Below are 18,648 nucleotides of genomic sequence, written 5' to 3'. Positions count from 1 at the left end.
AGAAGGCTCCAGGGAGAACTTAGAGCAGCCTCCAGTGCCTAAAGGGGGCTTACAAGAAAGCTGGAGAGGGACTTCTGGTAAGAGCAGGTAGTGGTAGGAGAAGCAGTAATGACTTTAAGCTGGAAGAAGGTAAATTTAGATTACATACTCAGAAGAAATTCTTTACTACAAGGGTGGTGAGACACTGGAACATGTGGCTGTTCCATCCCTGGGTGTGTTCAAGGCCAGGTTGGATAGGGCTTTGAGCACAACCTGGTCTAGTGGAAGGTGACCCTGCCTGTGGCAGGGGGTTGGAACTGGATGAGCTTTAAAGTACTTTCCAACCCAAACCATTCTATGATTCTATGATAGCTTTCATATTTCTTCCTTTTCAGCAAAAAAAAAAAAAAAAGTCACAACATTGTGTCAACACCAATAACTGAATTAAAGATGCCATAGAATGAAGATTTTTTTTTAAAAAAGGAAACTAATTCTTCAAGCAGACCATATTCCCAGAATGTCACAGCCCTGTAGGGGAAAAGGAATTACAACATTTTAAGGCTACTTTTGTTTTTCATAGATCAGCAGTAGGTGTTTGCACCAGTCACACAATTCATTGTCTTATGACTTACTAAAAATGCCATGTATGATGATTTCCTTGAACCTCAAGATTTATTTTCAGGTATTAAAAATAAATTACTGTTTTTATTCTCTCTCTTTTCTCTAAGGTTTATTGTACTTCAGGCTCTGTATTATAAGCCACAAAGTACATATATCCTAAAGTATGGTGATCACTACTGAATATGATACTACAGGTGAAGTATATAACTAGTAATTAGGCACTATTAATTCTATTTAGCTTGATTTATCATCTGTTTCTCCAGGAATTATATTAACTGTTCTATTTGAAATGTACTGCAGTTAGGAATTCAACAGCATGGTTTGAAAATTCCTTGCTGGTCACTGCATCACAGATATATTTTTTAAAATATTAACTGTGAATAAGCTATTTGCCCACATATATATAAATGAAACTGTTGACCTTGAGAAACTCTGATCACTAGTACTTGAGCTATCTTGAATCACTTCATTTGTGATATTCTCATTAGATAGTCAAATTAGCTCTAAAATATACCTTCTAATTGCCTCTAAAAAAATCCTGGTCCTCTGATAAGTTGACATACTGTTTTGACACATGTAGCTGAAATTTTTTTCTGTATGAAATGTTCTCCAGCTGAAAAATCCCTTTTCAAAATGAAAATCTTCAGTAAAACTGTGGTTTTGTTTTGCTTTTCTAACAGTGAAAATTATCAATTTATTTTTTATTTATTTTCTCTATTTCTTAAATATAATTTTCATTTATCTTTATCTCCCTTTCTTTTGCATTCCTCACTTTTTTCTAGCATGTAATTAGAAGGTGTAAAGCAGTAAGAACCTAAGCAGCAGTTTGCTCACATTATAATTACTGTAGAATAGATAGTATATGATCACTTACAATCTACGGTATGTTTTTTCTTAAAATGCATGAGATGAAGAATAAGGGTGGTAAGGGGTTGTGAATCAAATGGCAAGAGAGAGAGGGAGAACATGGAAGTCAGGATAATGATGTCATTTAATACCATGATCTTTCCTACCACCATAATATCCATATTCTTTGCATCTATAGTGGTAGAAGCCAGGTCCTCCATGTGTTTTGTTTAAAATATATAACAAAAGGGACTTAGAAAGATCTGCATTACCACCCAGCCTTCATGTTCACCATTTGGCTGCTACCTCAGCTAGACAGAGACCTGAATTTCCTAAATGCCACAATTTTTGATAGTCATGGAAGTTTCTCATGCATTGATAGATGTACTTTTTTGTGTAACCCAGTGTGCACCAGTTTTCCTTGGCACCTGCCCAGGCCAATGAGAATCTATGGTTAGATGATGTTCCATCTCAGAGCCTTAACGAAGCAAAGGGACCGAGGTATGAGAACCAAATTAAACTGCCTTTTAGAGCAGAAGCTGAAGCAGTATGCCTTCTATATCCATAACGTGTTGAATGCAATCCTCCACCTATAATAATCCCACTTAAAATAACTGGGGGGAAAAGCTTTTTATTAGCCACAATCCTCTTCAACACAGCACAAATACCCTCAGGATCTTTATCAGGAACATCTCTGCTGTGCTTGCTGGCTTTTCTGTGTCCTGTTCTGAGGTTTCTAAATCTGCCTCAGGTAGGGCGTTGAACTTGGAGATGAAGAAGCACAAGTCCTGTCTTGGAGTTAGCCTTCAAGTTCTACCAAACAGCTGCTCTGTGTTGAACTGGGATCTACAGAGGAAAACTCAAGAAAACTTTAGGAGAAATTTCAGGTCTCACCACTTTAATCACAAATTGAGAATTACCAATCACTTTAAACAACTTCTAAAATTACTTTCTATAAACAGATGCACTATTAAAGCTGTTTTGTTTTTTAGAGTGATTTTGGAGATGTTAATTTGCGTGATCAATTAGTAGAGAGCATAAGAAATACATGTAGCTCTATGCAAATATTTTTAATTTTTATTTAAACAGAACAGAAATGAAACATACCCTATTTAGTACTCAGATGACCTTCCAGATTTCCATGCACAGTACCTATGGTTTTTTAAGTGTAATTAACAACTTCCATTTCAGTATTTAAGAGCTTCAAGTTCTGTTTCTTTGACAGTCAAAAGCTAATCAATCTTGTTCTCAAATGCTAATACAAGCAATTAAAAATAACATTAATTGAAATACTGCAGGGGCTGTTAGTTTTTTTTAACCTCATGGCAACACTAATTTACAGTACTAATTAGTGAATTGCCCTTTGTATTATAAATCTTTAGAAGGGAGAACTGGCCTTTAGAGCCCAACAGAGAGATGCAGATTGTCACTGTACTTTCAGTAAGCTTTCATGCTAACTATCAGGATATTCATTTCACCACATAGACCAAACATGATGGATTATATTGTTTACAATGAAGAATATTAATTTCTACAAAGAAAAATGCATTGCCCGTTTGTCCTGTTCAAAACATGAAAATATCCTTTATAGGATGAGAAGAAAGAGTATAACTGCCTCATATAAAACACAGGAGGGAAAGTTAAATGAACAATGTTATACTGAACAAGACAACCTATGACGCATAAATAAAATATACATAACACATATTATTTTTAAACAAGCATAATGGAAAACTTTTCACCGTGCAATTAAAAATCCAAAAGAATAAGAAGTAAAATAAAAAACTATTTAAAAAACTAGTTAAAAAAAAACCACTATTTACCTTAACTAATTTTTCCAGAAGATCCAGTTTAATGTGTTGATATGGCCATTTTTACTCTCTAAACCAAGTCACTTAGAGCAGTTTCTTTACCAGAAAATTACCAAAGGCTCAAGGTGACTTTGATTTAGGAGCAAGTTTAGAAGTCTTTAGTGGTAGCACTATGCAAATAAGAATCCCAGTCTCCTTGGAAGTACCATTATAGTATCATGATAATACATAAATATGAAAGTATACTAAGCTCCCTCCTTAGTCATATAGGTTGATTTTTCCTATTATTTTCACGTATTACTATTGTGGGTTTTGGAAATCTGATAACAACTTTTAGCTTTTTAGTAATGGGAATGGAAGTACATTGCATTTTCCAGGGAAGTCATCATCTGTGCAAGCAGAATACTTGTTAGACTTTATATATACATTGGGCTATAACAATGGAAAGGTGAGAAAAGTTATTGTTGAAATAATTAAAACAGTATGATGAGAGGTGAAGTGAAAGTAGATACAACACTTATGACACCTTATGACAGCAAGGCTAGTCAATCCCCAGGGTCTGTGTACGATAGACAGGGGTTGCTACTGAAGCTCTGACCTTCCAGAAATGTAAGTGTTGGGTTCAAACTGCCGCCAAAAATAATTGGTATGATTGGCTTTCTGACAACGTCATCCCTCACAAGCAGAAAACATACATATGGGGAGACCCCATTTAAAACTATACATATACATCTAAGGCTCTGGATGTGAAACTACCAATAAAGCAGGCAGCCTCTGAAAAAGAATATGAAAGCAGATTTTTAGGCCTTTACTGGGATTTCACTGCTTAAACAGTAGGAATATAGATAGTAAAGACAGATAAGGTAATGTTTAGTTACTAATAAATAGTCAGGTAAGCTTTATTCTCGTTTATATCCTCTTCCTGAAGAAGAGTATTTATCAGGATCCTCTTTTATCCGGCTTTGTTCCAAAATTGTGTGTATATAACCACAGTGAAAATCAGATGCTGGCTGTAAGTTCATGATCTGGTTCTTTGGCTGAAACTGAAGTACCCAGAGAATAATGTAGTAGAGCTTCTCTGAAGTGAACGATGGTGGTGGCCTTAAGGGATCAATACAGCTGTGTTTTAATGATACTGGGTATATCCACATTAACACTGATTGTGCTTTTAGCAGAGGCAATATCATTGCCAGCATGGAATACATAGTCCACTTTAGGTCTCCTAATGCTGAAATCACCAAGAAAGGCAAGCTTAAAAAATGTCATAAGCTTAAATAGAAAAAGGTATAGTGTGGATGACATTATAGGAAGTGAACTGCCTTAAAAGGGGGTATGGGTGATGGGGAAGCAAAGAACAAAGCAAAATGTATTAGAAAAAAAAAAAGAGCATTTTACAATAAGATGAGTAAATCACAGTTTTGTAGCCTCATCTTGATCACAGCACCACTAAAGTAATTGTTGCTAAGGAACCTTGAGCTATAGGTGATAAAATCATCTCTGTCATCAGTTCTATCAAAGGTCAGGAAGCTAACATTATGACAGAGGGTGGCCAAATATTGAAATATTGCTGCAGCTCGTAGCTCATTTGATTCCTAGATCCTGAGAAACTGAACTGCATAGAGACGACATGTGCAGCTACTTGAGAAGAAAAAGCAATCGTAAGATTAAACATCAGTGTAAGATCTGAATATAAAGTACTTATTTTTCATCTAGTTTCTTCCCCATCTGTAAAATGCAGGATACTTGGCACGCTGAGTCTTAGAAAAGCACTTTAAAGATGAAGCATGAAAGCTTTTTCTCAACCTAAAAGCAAAATATTACTACTTATTCCCCTTCCTCCCAAATGCAAAAAGGAGAAAAAGAAAAGTTCTTGGTTCAAGGAGAGCACCTTGATGTAACACTGGGACAGGTAAAGTACATGTGGCCTTTACAAGAAAAGAAGAAAACAAAGTCAACCACCTTACTTGCTTAAATCTTAAGTCTTCTCATCTTATGTGAACAGCTGCAGATTGCAAGCATTGCGTATAAGGGTAAAACAACTTGGTTTTAATGTAAGCATCACAGCTATGTGATTTTTTTTCTGGGAAGTTACATTCCTTTCACATTACCTTCTTTATTCTAAATCCTTTTCATTAAAAAAATAAAAGTTCCACTTTTTTTCTCTCTGTTGTGAGACAGTGGTAGGTTCTGGTGCAATGAAACTCTTACTGTAAGAGTGTGACAAAGCAAGAGGTCACTAACAGAAAATTTGAATCTATGTTAATTATTTTTACAGGGATGGAACATGAACTTTTTTGCTTCTGTCTGAAAACCTTTTGCCTATTCCAGCTTAGACTATGCTTTTCAAAATTTGGGTTAATTTAGACTAGCCCTAAACTAGGCTGGTGCTCCATAATATTAAATGCTCCTGAGATATTAATCTGAGAGACATTTCCCTTGTTTCTTCAGAGAAGGTGAGGAGCCAGGGCAGCGAGTCTCTGCTGGTGATACGATATGCCAGCACCATGCCAGCATTTCAAAGACGGGGTTTTGTTCCAGTTTTCTGCTGGTCTTTCTCACAGGATTTCCCTGGGGAAGTGAAAGCATTCTATCAAAGTTATCAGAGGGATCACACAAAACATACTGTAAGTTGGACAACACTGAACGAAGTGGTTGGAATTAAAATACAACACATAACTGCAAATGTGGTGCGAATATGGGTTCACATTTTTATATTCCAATTTTAAATGAGTCAAAGCCCCAAAATAGAACTCTTATGATTTATAACCCGTCTTTTCGTGAATGTAATCCAGAGGATTAGTTTTTCCTTGCTGTTCATAAGGAATTGCCAGTTAAGGTTGGCAGACTGAACACAACATTGTTTTACTAATGGAGGTTGTTTAACTCCCCTTCTCTACACTTACACATGATCTGGTGTTAAGCGTCCTGGAGGACTATAGTAAGGCATTAAACTTCTCTCCCTTTCCTTCATCTTGGTCTATTAAAACCAATCAATGCAGCATCCTTCTACTGCTGTCCTGAAAAGTAGTGACTACAAGACACTGTTTCCTCCTCTTTCCTGCTACATTTTTGTGAAGGAACGGTTGGTTTGGGAGCTTAAGTTGGGCAATGATATAGTGTTATGAAATTCAAGTTGAGTAAAGCGCATAATTTAAGATTTTTTTAATATAACTTTTCACAACTTCTTCTCAACATGACAGCTTTTATGGCATCCCTGTCTGAAGTGCACTGTGTGCATATTAAGAACAAGGCTACACAGTGATTCCTCGTTAGGTTCTGCAGCACACCACACAAGCAGCATGCATGATTTAGCCTCCATACAACCCCTAAACTAGCAAACTGCTGTTTAAGTAATACACATATGCCATGAAGAAAATTAGTATAACCACATTATTACTTGGCATCTCTGTGCTTACGTATGTTCCGGTGCAGATTTTGTTAGATAACTAAGGGTTTAAAGAGCTTCCAGCAACCCTCCAGATCTTTGTTCTGCCATTAATATCAGACTGTACTGCACTCCCCCATATCATATGTCAGAGGCTTGGCCATATCAGTATTTGCTGTCTGCATAAATAGGAGGGTGGATGTGAGACAAAGCTAACAAAAAGTATCAAGTAACAACTGCCTGGATAGCTGTTTGGGGATTTTCTTGGAAAAAGTGTCATGAGAAACTGCATGAAGCTTCACAATGCTCACACAACCTGAGTAATCAAAACCAGGAAAAAATTAAGTGAAGAAAACCTGGATTCCTTTGACTGGTTTAACTAAGAATATTAAAAAAAAAAAAAAATCCTGATCTGCTTCTCTTTTCCACATTCCTAGAAACATAATTATGCATGTCACTGACTACATATAGGCATAACTTTTTTTAACAAAATATAACACAGAAAATCAATCTCTCACGAATAAAGGATGTTGCTACTGTGAGGCAGAGGGAGAAACATTAAAAAAGAACCCTTAAAAACACCACTGTGGCAGTGGCTGATACAATTATGTGGATTCAGTAGTGGAAATATGGCTCTGTTTTTGTGACAGGAAAATATCGCCTGGGTAAAATCCAAGAAAAGCCTGCTGTAATATCTGAACTGCACAACATTATGCTTTTGTTAGAAAATAAGCCATTGAAAAACCTACAGTACATGCCTGTCTGCGTCCAATAGACTAAATAGGGAAAGAAGTCCCATCATGTTGTCTGTTTGATTTATGATGTGTCTAAATCTTGAAGGAAAAAACTTTTGCGTATCAAACCTCAGTTCAAAACAGTGTTGCATGGAAAGATAACTGAGACTGACAGCAATGCCTGTTGGTCCAAGGATGCCGGAACAGATATGATAAGAACTGCTCTTCTCTTGTTTCTACTGTTTTTGACTTAAAACTATTAAAAAGGATCAGCAAAAGAAAATCTGATTCAAAAATGAGACATGAAAGTAATATCCACAGTGAACTTTTGATACACTGCTGCCTTGGTAGTAGGATGGTCTCCAAATACAGTGAATTTCATGCTGATACTTTGATTAGAAAAATACATTAGGAGCTCATTATTTCTAAGCCCTAAGCACTATTTTCTAACACTACTAGTTAAATTGTGCACCAGCTCTTGTCTGCACAGGCTACTGAAGACATTTATTTTTTTTTTCTTCAGGAAGAGGGTCACCATTACAAAATTCTATAAAAGCCATTTTTATTTCAGCTTCAAAGTGTTAATGCTTCCTATTTCTGAAGATGTGCACAGGATATCATTGTAGAGAGGCCTCCCCTGCTTTTGCCATGCTTGGCAAAATTTTGCTTATTTGGGGTATCTTTTTATACCAACTGCATCTAACCTAACTATGACTGAAGAAAATATTCCACTACCTGATAGTGACTACCTTTCTTTAACTGGCTGCTGTGATAGACGGACACTGTGATGACAGGCACTTTATAAATAGACATAGATCTCCCTGCCCTTATCACACCATTTATCACTGTGTTTGGAAGATCTTCTAATTACTCTACCAGTGTAGGTGGTCGCAGTAGCTGAAGGAGTTGCTTTAGGTATACTGCCAAATGTCTAATTTGTCTTGTCATCCTTCACAATAAGTGCCTGTTTCTTGTAGGGTCATTTCTCTGTGCTCATTCTTCCTTGATAGCTCTGTTACTTTTGACATCATAGGCCACTTACTACTCCACAAGAAACTCCAGCCCTTAGGTTTATGTGACACTAAATTATCATTTCTTCATCTGGCTAACAGCATCAGAGAGTTATTGCTGATAGATCCTCTATTTCTCCCCCGCTTCTGCAGGCACCTCTCAAGGCTCTGTCATCATTCCCTTTTCCTTCTTGCTAGTCCCTGCTTGGGTGTCTGTGCCAACTGTCCTGGACCCACTTATTTTCCAGTGCTAATGACTCTTAAATATGCTTGTCTGCCTGTCCAGCCTTGTTTCTGTAGTATCCTGTGCTAGACTCCCTGTGGCTTCCCTAGATGTTGCATGCCTAAGAATGAATGTGCAGCCTTATCTATGGCAGCTAATGCTTCTTATCACCAGCTTATGTATGTGTCTCACAGTTATTTTGACTATTCCTTCAGTTCTAGATCCTTGCAATCATTTCCTTCTAAAATATTGTTACCTCCCATCACTGTTCTTCCATTTCCTCTGCCTAAATTTTATCCAAGTTCTTTCTCAATGGACTGAATTGAACTTTCTCTGACCTTTACTTTTCTTTCTCATTGTCTCCTGTTCTATTTGTTATAAAACTTGTTCTTCAAGACTATTCCCTACATCAACAATTACTAAGTTGCAGGTGCCAAGGTACGTTTTTGCTATTGGATTTTCATGAATACTTTTGTTCATCATCAACCAAGCTCATTCTTTCTGAATAAAAGAAAGGCTTCTACATTTGTATTATGCAATCAATACTTATTCAAAAAATAAGACTCCTCATAGACCACAAAGTGAAAACTCTGAAATATATTTCTCTGAAAAGTTCTGGAATTGGCATATTGCAGTATACAGAATCTGTCTCACTACCAAAAAGCATTCAATCATTCAGATGAAATGTAGAACTAAATGATATATATGGATTTAAATAGATGTTTAATAGTGAAAAGAATAAAAAAGAGCATTAATTTAATACCATGTGTAATACAATGCCTCATACCTGGACAAAGTTAGCAAATTTGATGGAAACACAAAGGGGAAAAAATTGACCTGAACAATGGAATAAGATTAGACTGAAGCTTAGATTTCAACAGCACAAACTAAAAAAGCAAAAGAGAAAGACCAAAAAAGGAAATCAAAATTCCAATAATAGAAGTGACAATCTAGGTTGCTAACACAGAAGTATGACATAAAGGCAGCCATACAGCATCACAATTGTCACACTTTGAGGAAGTCCAAATATTTGAATTCTATTTCTCTGTATGGAAATACACAGAAAGAATCAGGAAATACTGCCAAAAATACGTAAAGATTTCAAAATCCATTCCCTTTTGTGAATGATGAAGGGACTTAGGACCTCCTACTAAATGGAGTATATATTTATTTATAATTATATTTTGGTTACACTGACATTAACAACAAACCTCTCACTGACTCAGGAATCCTGAATTTCACTTATGTGGCATCTGCAGACATCTTCAGGCCACAGTTCATGCCTAACAATACCACTCCCCAAAATGATCAATATACACTCTGGAAATCAGAAAAGTTTGTTCCAGCTATACTGATACCATCCTAACAGAGACTTCAAGGTTGTATTGGTGTAACAGAAGGACAGATTTACTGATTCACTGTATCATACTTACATAGGTAGCCAACATTACACAAACCACACTCTAATCAATTAGGTCTGAACCGACATAAAGGATGGATTTCAATTCTGATTTCCAATTTCTCATTGTAAATGAAACACTTTAAATATGAGTGTGATTTTTCTTCATCACCAATCAAACATATACTTTTTTTATCAAAGCAAGGTAGGGGCAGGAGGAAAAGAGTATTAACAGTACAGCAACAGACACTGGCTTCCCCAAAATACATGGATTAAGATGGGAAGTAAAACATTTTTGATACAGAAACAAATTTGTGTTTAAAGCCTCTAAGGTATTATTAAAACCCTAATGAATGTTTTTAATTAACATTCACAGTGTCCTTTTAAGTGAAATCATTTAGGAGTTGCAGTGGAAACCTGTTAAACAAATTGCTAGTTGGAAAAAAAATCCAACTCTGTCTGTTAATAGCTGTTCTGTTTCGAATGGCTCCATGCAACCCACTCAGTATATCTGGGAAGTGACAGTGGAAGATTTAGGCATTTTTAAGGGGAGGCATGGGCTAAATTTATACCCAGGTGGCTCCAACTGGTGGCTGAAGTACAGATATGCAAGGCTACACTGGCAAATAGGTATCTCTCTACACCCTAAACTAGAAAAGAGAATAGATACTTTAAATAGATAATTTTCTTTAATAGATCAATATTCTGCTGTCTTACAGATTCAGGTACACACAGTGGTTTGGCTGGTAAAAAAATCAATACATAGATACAGTGTAATTTTTTGCACCTGGGACCAGTGCAAGGGATCAGAATGCTGTAGCAGAGTCTCTCCTTCACTCGTCTCCAGCCAGGCCTCCGCTCCTCTAAAATCTCCCACAGTTCATCAGATTCAAAGTGTCCTCTGCTCCACAAAGTGAACCACTATACACCCCTGAAAAGACAAAGTCACCTCTGGAGCAGGGCTGTGGTTGTAACTGATAGGGGTCTAGAGCAAGTGTTTGGTTTCACAGTGTCTAGCTTGTTGTTTCTGTTTTTTTTTTATGAGTTCTTTTGCTTAACTGTAGCAGCCATGCAGCATATTCACACTTCCAGCTATCCATGGCAAAGAGAAATGTCTCCTGTGTTAGAACATGGTTTGTCCTTGTTGCGCACAAAACTGGTGCAGGTTTAGGATACTACAGAATGTTTTGTATGTAATTTATAAACATTGGTTATAAATTAATAAAACTAAGGTTCTGGGAAACCTTTTTGTTGAAGTAAAGATATTTTTCATGTTATATTAATCTTCTCCATTACAACTTTCAAACATGTGTACATGTTTTACTTATTTAAAAGCAATAGATTAAGACTGAGAGAATTAAAATGGACTTTCCATGACTAAAACTGACTATGGAAAGGACGCAGCAGAACACTGCCACCTCCAGTTACAGATCATGCACAGAATACACTGTCTGTCTTATTCAGACACTTACTCAGAATAAATGAAAACCAGGCACAAGCTCTGGCAACAGGCTCACACTGACTGCCAGCAAAGAGTCGCATACACATCTAAGCCTTCGATCACGGCTGACTTTAAAAAAAAATAGTAAGAAAAACTGATACCACAGAAGCAAACAAACCATCATTCCCCACTCACTAGTAACAGCATGTTGCCATGTTAGCAAAATTCTTATGACTAGGGACTGTTCAATTAAGGACTCTAACCTCTAACTTCAATGCTTTTCCCACTCAGCTTATAAGGCAAGGGAATCTATCTTCCCATTATCTGTACATCCTTGCTGTCTAGTTGTCTAGTATGAACTACTTTTTGAATACTTATAACATTCTGGGTGATAGCCTATGACACTAGAAAGTGAACAGAGGGAGGGAACATCCAGGCCGGATCATGTTGGTCCATGACCCATGGAAAACAGAGGTGGGGAACTTTTTTACTGATGTGAAGAGAGAAGCACATGTCAAACAAGAAGGGCAAAGTTGCAGCTGTTGAGATGAAGTTGACTGTGGCCGCTACTACCACTGTATGGTTGGTGAAAAGAGATAATACCAGTAAACCATGGAGAAGTGGGAGAATTCATCTCCCGAGATCCATGTGGCTAAAATCTCATAAGGTTCCTGTGTCTAATATTTCATTATGGCTAGAAAATAGCTTCCAACTTTTCTGTAGCCAAGGTTCATTGATGCCACGTTCCTTCTCACCTCTCCTTTCCATCTAACCTGCCTTGATCACACTCTTGAGACCTTTGACTTTCTGCTTCAGCTAAGCCACGTCACATACAACTCTGCTTTCCACATTGGGCTGATATGTTTTCCACTGTCTCTTCCCTAGCCCAATTCCTGAGACTGCTTGGAGACACAGTGAGAAATTGAATGAAACTGAAAGAATACCCAAAGTGATGAAGGGATGGAAAAATACCTTAATTACAAGATGGAAAGAAAGGATAACTATGGCTAGCGTGGCTAAGCAATGTCTACGGCTGGAGGACAGGAAACACGGTTACTCACAGTTATATGAATAAACACAGAAGAAAGAAAGAAAGAAAATATCTAGCATGGCACCTGGAAACAGTAGCAATAATGGGAAGAAAAGAAGGAATCATGTTGGGATTAAATGACATATGTTAGACAGGAGAATTGCTTTCCAAGTCTGAGTCTTACAATAATATTAACATTCTACTTTTAAAACAATTTGTGGAATATAATTAACCTTTTAAAAAATCTTTAAAGATACAGCCATTACCATTTCACACCTATATATGATTACATCATTTAAAAACCTATCACTGCCTACATAAATGATAATGATTCTCAGACAGGAAAGCAAGTGAGAACAACCAATGAGCATTAGTAAGGACTGTTTTCCCCTGTTTTTCTGGACAAATCTTGGATGACTTTCTCATTGAAAATAAGCATACTGTAAATGCAATTATGGTGTGAGAAGGGTAGAATTCTTTCAGCCATAAAAAAGGCAATGTGAAAAGATTTTGGGAAAGTATAAATATTCAAATTTAAAATCTTCTTAAAGAAAGAGCTTGACTTTACAAAATGATGTATACATTTCCAAATTGTCTTAACTTCAAAAATGATAATAACTTAAAATAATATAAATATTAAAATTATATATTGTGGACCACTCCATTCCTTTTTTAATATTCCAAGGGTACACCTCACACCAGCTCACTTTTCATGAAGTATGGACAGTCATTGTAGCCAGCATTTAAATTTATAGAATTAAAAACTGAGAGATCATAAGAACATCTAATTTTATCCTCAGTGAACCACAGGCTCTTAAATTGCACTAGTTTACCTGGAATGTGTCTGAAACTTGTGTTTGGCTAAGGTATATCTCCCAAACTATACTCAGCCTGATGTGAAAGCATGAAGTGCAGCATCCAGTCCTTCTGACAATTTGTGACAGTATTTAATACTTCCACTGTTTAAAAATGTGACTGATTTCTCATTTAAACTTGTCTGGCATCCAGACATTGGCTCTTTTTATACTCTTTTTCTACCAGACTAAAGAGCTCTTTAGTACCTAGTATATTTTCCCCATGAAGGTACCTGTACACTGTAATCAAGTCACCTCTCAATCTTCTTTTTGATAAGCTAGACAGATTGAGCTCTTTTAGAGCCCCACAGTAAGGCATTTTCTCCAGCCTTCAAATCATTTTTGCAGCTCCTTCCTGAACTCTCTCCCATTTTTCATTGTCCTTTTTAAAAAGTGGACACTAGCACTGATGAAATATTCCAGTAACTGTCTTACCAGTTCCTTATGCTCTTTGCTGTACTTATTCATTCTCTGAAGAAAGGCAGAGCTAGTCAGAAGGCACCATCTGGTGAGGAAGTCTGACTGGTAGGGGGCAGATTTAAATACTTAAGAGCAGCAGAAGGGAGGGTGGAATGGGCAAAGGACATTTAAAGACTGACTTGCTAGGCTATGATCATTTTTAGTTTCCCCAGGAGGTTAGTGAATTCTTCTCCCTTGGACTCCTATTGCCTGTGTTTAGAAAGGTGAATAGCAGCAGACTATAAAATATGGGAAATGAAAATTTCATTGGGATTACACATGGATGAGGAGAATCAGCATCTGCCTGCTGGAAAACATAAGACTAACGGGGGTAAGGCAAGCGGGGAATAAAAAAAGAAGAGACATGCCATGATAGTCAAATAAGATCAGAAGAAATCTACAACAGTAAAATGAATACAAATGGAAAAGGGATTTCGTGACCCTAATTGATGTTGTAACCTGTATTAAAAATTACTGAAGTCTCAGGATGCACATCCAGTATTCAAGCCAATGCCCACCCTGCAGAGCCAATGTCTGAGAGAGAAGACTGATGATTTTGCCTCACTCTGGCTCTGCAAATTGCATTTCTTGGTGAAAGATCCTTTTTAGAAGCTTATAAAGATGTTGAGTAAAGAGCTGGATGTAGAACCTAGGAACTGTTTACTTAATGCGCCCAGCTGATCACAGCTGCTGGGATAGCTCATGAGAAAAGGACTGCCAGACAAGCATAAAGCTGCTTGCCGAGATCAGAGGTGACAGTCTGAGTTGCAGATACAAAAGGCAAGTCCAAGGAGCTTTTAAATGACTTTCAGAACCTGTGGAAGCCAAAAACACTCTCTTCTCCCCTCTCTGCATTTGTCTCTGGCTCTGCATTCAGTCATGCTTATTCATTCTTTTATGATCTTTAGATTGGATTTCTACAATGCATGGTGACTGAGGAATAAACTTGAAGAGTGCATGGCAGCTTCAGTTGTTACAGCAGGAGCCTACTTACTACTGCGAAGGTACTAGCCCACACAGAAAATATACTGCATGAGCTCCGCACTGGAACTGCAGCACAAAACATTGTTTTGTCTTTGTTTCTTAAAATCATCCAAGTAATCAATAAGATTTGATTATAAAGTATACGCAATATTTAGAAACATGTCATTTTTAACACTCTTGTAAACTGCTTCATGTGATTTCTTTCTCTTTTCTTTTTCTCTTTTCTTTTCTTTTTTCTTTTCTTTTGCTTTTTTTCTTTTCTCTCTTTTTCATAGGAATTCCAATAAATTCAGCAATACAAAGAACATCAACAGCAAAAATTAGACTTTAGCTGAGGAGATGATAGTTTCTAGGACTTTAAAAGTCTTTGCTATGCTGAACCTACTAGTGTTACCAAGGGAATATGAACAAAGGAAGACTCAGATGGAAATATCTTATATGCTTCTCAATAACCAAGACACATACAAGATGTAGTTTGGGATGCAGGAGAAGGAATCTTTCCAGACATTCTTCCCTTGTTTTGCAAACAACCACTGCAAGGCATTTTCTTCTTTCCTTTAACTGGCAATTAACCCCTTAACCAACACTACCAAATACTTGTCATGCAAGTCCAGTTCACTCCAGATTTAATCTCTCATGCAAGATGGCTAAAAAAGCACTACATCATGATGTCTCCAAGTCACTTTTACACTGTATAAACGTGCTAGGATGCGCAATTTGAGAGTAGAACACAGAATTGCTATAAATATAAGGAAGGTCTTTACTTTCAGGTGTGACTTTCAAAAATAAAATAGTGACACAGAGGGTTCATCCTTTCAGAGAATAACAAGAAAAATATATTTAATTGTTATATTACTGAAAGAAAATTAAATAGAAAAGTAAACACTTTCCAAGCATTCATGTATATGATAAAAGTAATTCTCCTTTTGAGAACTGCATTTTCTCACATTTAACTCTTCCAGAAGATAAATTGTTAAGGAAGTCTAGAAAACTTCATGCAGCTTGTCTTTTATTTTACTCTAGCATGAAGAAGAAAAAGGCATTTTTTTCCAATTTATATATTCTAAATTGTGTTATATCCAGATACATGTTTCATTCTTATAGAGGAATAATGCCTTGTACTTATTTTACTATTTGACAGTTTGATTTTTCATTTCCCAGAAATACAATTGCCCACCTTTTTTCTGGGAAAATTATTCCACCGTGTAATAGAATTATTAACTCCTCAAAAATCTTCTGTTCAAACATCAGACTTGCCTCACTAAGGATAAGCGTCTTTATTACATTTGAAATAGTAACATTTTGTATTTAATTTCCAACTACTATATGAGTTCAGTAGATGACTTTCCCATTAGTGTTTTTGAGAGATGTATATTGAGCATTCATGTACATCTTCATATTCTCTAATATGAATGTTTATTTCAAAACATGTTTGTTAGCAGCAGGAATGTGACATTGCACATAGAGAGTCAGAACAATCCAGGAGAGAGCAGAAAAATCCAGGTACTATTCCTATTATTATCCCATCTGCTTTTTGACCTTAGCTAAATTATACTGAACTTGTGCTACCTCAATTTCCCTAGTTTAAAACTGAGATCAGATACTTCATTCCCTCTGTAATGAAGCTAGGAATTTCTTTATATAAAAATAGGCGATTCCTTGGTAAAATTGATTCAATGCAAATAAACTAATGCAGTGCTATGGTTGAGAATCTGAACAGAGAGCTATCAAAAAATGCAAAGGCAAACTCCCACAGCAATTATAAAATAGGTCATATTGAATGTATGTGTTAATGTATTGAAGGAACACATACTTGCTCAGGAAAAACTGCAGTGGCTTTAAACAGCCAGAAACATGTGAGTTCAAATTCAGTGCACAACTATAGCCTGAAAGTTGCATCTTCATTTAGTAAGACTTTATAACAGATTATGCGTTGTTTGCATTTTATCCAATCACTTCTTATAATCTGCTATATCGATCAACATAGTTTCTTCCCTTTTATATTGACGTTGTAGCAGCATATACAGAGAACTGCAATGACAATGCTTTATTTGACATTGTAATATTCCCCATACAGCTGCATTTATATAATTTTCAGTCCTTTAGAATGGCAATAACTCCCACAAAATCAAATTATAAGCTATTATTATCACAGAAACATCATGAAAAATAAGTAGTTTGGAAGCTGGATAGCATTATATGAGCCATCAAAGCACTTCTAACACAGTTTTTTTTTTTAATATAGTAGACCCTAGCTAAGGTTCTCTTCTAATTCCTTCTCTTATTTGCACTGTTAAAAATGTGTCTTGTAAAAGATCCATTCTTCAGTAACTGTAAAATTAATGTAATCACAGGACCATCTACTTAAATGGTCAACAGCAGATATTTAGACAGAAAATGAGAAGCAAGGCGTAAACACTTCCAATGGAAAATATTTGGGAATCACCACTTACGACCTTTTGAGATAAAAGTTGTACCAGTACCACTATATTTAATAGTTTTCTTACTAATTTTCTAATATGCTTTAAAGCAATTTTCATAATATTTTTGGTAATGAGTCCTGCCCTAAGAAGAAAAATGTTTCCTGTTTTATATTAAAATGCAAAATCTCATTTTCTGGAATAGAAATCTGTGACTAAGAAGTGGTAGGTATCTGAAGACAGATGTTCATTCTAATAAACTGGACTTGACTTATCTTTCAATTCCAGGAAAGATGTATGCCCATATAGAAAAGCTTAGCCAAACTGTATTATATATTAACTTAGTTTCTGCAATGAGTGATCCTGTACATAATCCTGGGAAAAGCATTTTGAATGCACATAATGGGCCTGAGTTATTTAAAACTAAATCATCTTGAAAAAGGAGAGATTTAAATTAAAAACTGTCTCAAAGCCACAGCATTAGCACAGTATTTTTTTATGATGTGCCTCTGTGGATTCAGTACATTTTCTCCTGAAAGGTAACTCCAAATGAAGCATATGGCTTAGAACTAATATTAAACCCAATGATGTTCTGTGCAATCAACATCTGATGAATTTAAACTCACGATTTTCACAAAAGTCTGTGTTTTCATCATAAAGGTCCGAATCCCTACATTCTGCTTATGAGGGTTTTTTTTGGTGGTTTGGGTTTCTTGGGGGGGGGTTCTTTGTTAGTTAGTTAGTTTGTTTCTGGTGGAATTGCCATTATATTTCATCTTGTACAATAATAAAGCAGAATCAAAAAACTACCGTAGCTACTTCTGATGCGGGGATTATGATGCATATGTACAAATCATTCCTAACGGAAACTTCTAATGTGCAGGTGAGTAATAGTTACCTCTAACTTTCTGGCCACATAGATATGATTTGGAGATTAGAGACTGGTTAGTTTCTGAGGTCCCCAATCTTTGCTTGCACAACTGAGTCAACTAGCAGCAAAGCTGAATTTTGCTTCAGCGGTGGAGTAGTACTTCTACCTAAGCAAAGCAAATCCTCTGTAACAAAAGGAATACCCCAAATAGGTTCTAGAAGGGACTTCACCAGCTATCCAGCAGCACTACAGCACCCACAGTGCCTAAATATTTAGGTTATCCCCTCTGAGGTGACATAACCTTTCACACAGTATCTCTTCACTGTAGAGCAGGAACTATTCCTGTGCTGCAGCTGCTAACACTTTTGTAAACTAACAGGTCACTGGGGGCTGGGGTCTAGTTACTTGGAACAAAGCACATCTCAGGTACTGCCTGAGCATGTGACAAGCTGATTACATCCGGATTCCCAACAACTTGAGCAATCTGCAGCACCACTCAGCCTAGCGACTTCTAACACTGCACACAAAGCTCCTCTGTCTTCTACAGCCCTTTTCCCAGGAACCATCTAATTAGCTCACAG

At 36.5% G+C, this 18,648-nt stretch overlaps 1 pseudogene; it reads right to left on the bottom strand.

The window, feature by feature from the left end:
• Positions 1 to 4,156: 4,156 nt before the first annotated feature.
• Positions 4,157 to 18,648, bottom strand: part of LOC134172828 (cytosolic beta-glucosidase-like) — a 32,421-nt pseudogene continuing 17,929 nt past the window's right edge.

The sequence above is a fragment of the Pezoporus occidentalis genome, unplaced genomic scaffold (assembly GCF_034315485.1).
Source record: "Pezoporus occidentalis ecotype Australia unplaced genomic scaffold, CSIRO_AGI_Poc_V1 ctg48, whole genome shotgun sequence".
NCBI lineage: Eukaryota > Metazoa > Chordata > Aves > Psittaciformes > Psittacidae > Pezoporus > Pezoporus occidentalis.
The sequence above is the reverse complement of the archived record's forward strand: the minus strand, read 5'-3'. Positions and strand labels throughout refer to the sequence as shown.